At 45.2% G+C, this 2,500-nt stretch overlaps 1 protein-coding gene across 3 annotated transcripts in view; it reads left to right on the forward strand.

The window, feature by feature from the left end:
- The window catches only part of plch2a (phospholipase C, eta 2a), a 343,556-nt gene that overhangs the window by 315,059 nt on the left and 25,997 nt on the right, over positions 1-2,500 (forward strand). The window lies entirely within an intron of this gene.

The following is a 2,500-nucleotide window of genomic DNA, read 5'->3' on the forward strand; positions in this document are numbered from 1 at the left end:
AAACAATTGATACACAAAGGGCGAAGTGCAGAATATAGGCTATTTTGATGTCATACCATAGAAAGCTACCTGCCAAATTTGCTAGTGACACTGAAATTACTACCAGCCACAGCCAGGTTTTACCAGCATTTGGCTGGTTTGCAGGTGCCAGTGTCAAACCCTGATATGTATACGGTATGTCTGTATATGTCTGGTGTATACAGTAGTGTTGTGCAGTGGTGCAGGGGGCAGCCGTGGCTCAGTGGTTAGAGCACTGGGTTGGCAACCCAAAGTTTCCCGTTTCAATGCCCGACCAGACCACGGCTGAAGTGCCCTTGAGCAAGGCACCTAACCCCCACACTGCTCCCCGGGCGCCGCTCAGCAGGCAGCCAACTGCTATGGACTAGTGTGTGTACTTCAATGTGATTCACTAGTCCAAATGGGATAAAGTGCAGAGACAGAATTTCCCCTAGGGCACCAAAAATTGGCTCCGATTGGCTTCGTTAAAAACAGTAGTGCAGTAACTACATTGAGAACATTTTCTTCAAAGCCTTGATACGAGTTTGGATATTGTGCAAATTCGACGTCGTAATATCTGTAAAACGGGACACCTTTGGACCATAAGGCTTTGTCACAAGGTATAGGAGGTGCAATGAAGTCTGTTTGCTCTCTAAACTCAATTTGGACAAAATATGTAGTTACTGCTTTTTGCCTTTGTACGGCAGCATACTATACGTGTTTTTTGCGTACTGTACGTGTTTTGTGTCTGGGTACACCTAATTGATTACTTGTACGCCTATGCATGTACTTCTTTGTCTATCTGCGTGTCTATAGTTTGCCTGCGTGTGTGTTGTGTGCAGTGGGCTTGTGTGTTTATGCCACTCTGTGCAAGTGTGTGGATGTGACGGGTTTCGTCCTTGAGCGAGATGGTTTCTTTATGTCTTGTTTTTCATCTTTTTCTTCATCCATGTCTGTCTGTAAATGCAGAAGCATAGTCTAGCTGGCAGGGGTCTTGAACGAGACCAAAGACCACGACGTGTGTTTTCTCTGTTAATGTGTATGTCTCAGAAATATCTATTTTACATGGACCTCTCACATGTGTCTGTATCTGCAGTAGTATCAGCAGTTTCTAGCTTGGAGGTCTGTGTATGCAGCACTGCTTCCAAACATTGTGATTGTGTGTGTACTGTGTGTGTGTGTGAACTGCAATTCTTCCAAACGTCAGTCATTTTGCATGCCCCACAATAAAATGACTAAAAAGCATCCCAGTCTTCCCTGGTCATTCTAAAGTGGACCAGCTTGCTTTACATTGTCTGCTGCCATACACTGTGAGCAGATAGAAGTTTAGAATGCAAGTGACTGTTTTACTGCGTTCTTGGCGTGTATAACTTTCTACTCCCAAACCACTGCTTCAATGGAAAGTGCAGTACCTACACGCGACTTACTGCCTTTTTGGCTTGGAATGGGGCACCTAAGTCATGCCCTCTACTCCCTGGTTCATGGGGTAGAGGGAGTCAAAAAATAATTACTGGGCTTGAAATGAGTGGTTTTTTGACAACAATCCAAACCTTGGACCTCCACTTATGCACCACAAGTCCACCACGACTCGTTCACTTCCATTCAGTTTTTTGCAACTGTCTGCCCCAAGAACCAGGAAGTAGAGGGCGTGACTTAGGTGCCCCATTTTAACCTCTTCAAACCAAAACACAGCAGTAACTTTTTTTGTAGTTTTTGGACTTTCAACATGATTTTGTTCTCTGAAACGGGACAATGTTGGACCACAGTTTTTTGACACAAGACAAAGGAGGTATTTTTAAAGCCAATTTCCGATCTAAACTTCGATCGGATACACAGTTACTGCGTTCTTGTTGTGTACGACAGTGTACAGTTAGCCTCGCGACGCCATCCTATGTACTCCACCCAAAGATTTTGGCTCCGCACATCGTCTGGCAAAAGCCTCTAGCTCGGCAGTCTTTAGCCAATCAGCAAACAGTTGAGAGTGATGACGCGGAACTCAACTGCGAGCTCCGTTACTGATTGGTTAAGGTAACTATATTCACACTTTCGTTTTGTTATTTGGTTTCTTTTGCGACGCTATATCTTATCAGGCATGCTAATAAAGCACAATGGGTTTTAATTTGAGTTTGGAACTCCAATTAATTTAAATGATAGCGTAAGATCAGACCATCTACCACCCTCCACGAAGACCACTTTTCACCCAAGCTAGTGTACAGTACCTGTATGTGTGCGTCTGTCTGTCTGTCTGTCTGTCTGTCTGTCTGTCTGTCTGTCTGTCTGCGGTTGCAGCAGCACCATGTAGGTGACAGGTGTCATCTCTGAGTGAGACCAAAGGCCATATGTACTGTACTAACGTGTGCTTCTGTGTGTCCGTGTGTGTGTGTGTGTGTGTGTGTGTGTGTGTGTGTGCGCGCGTGCGCGTATGTGTGCGCGCGTATGTGCATGTGCATGTGCATGTGCATGCGTGTTTGTCCGTCCGTGTCTTGTGTGTTTGCTTTTGCAG

This window comes from Engraulis encrasicolus, chromosome 10 (assembly GCF_034702125.1).
Source record: "Engraulis encrasicolus isolate BLACKSEA-1 chromosome 10, IST_EnEncr_1.0, whole genome shotgun sequence".
Lineage (NCBI taxonomy): Eukaryota > Metazoa > Chordata > Actinopteri > Clupeiformes > Engraulidae > Engraulis > Engraulis encrasicolus.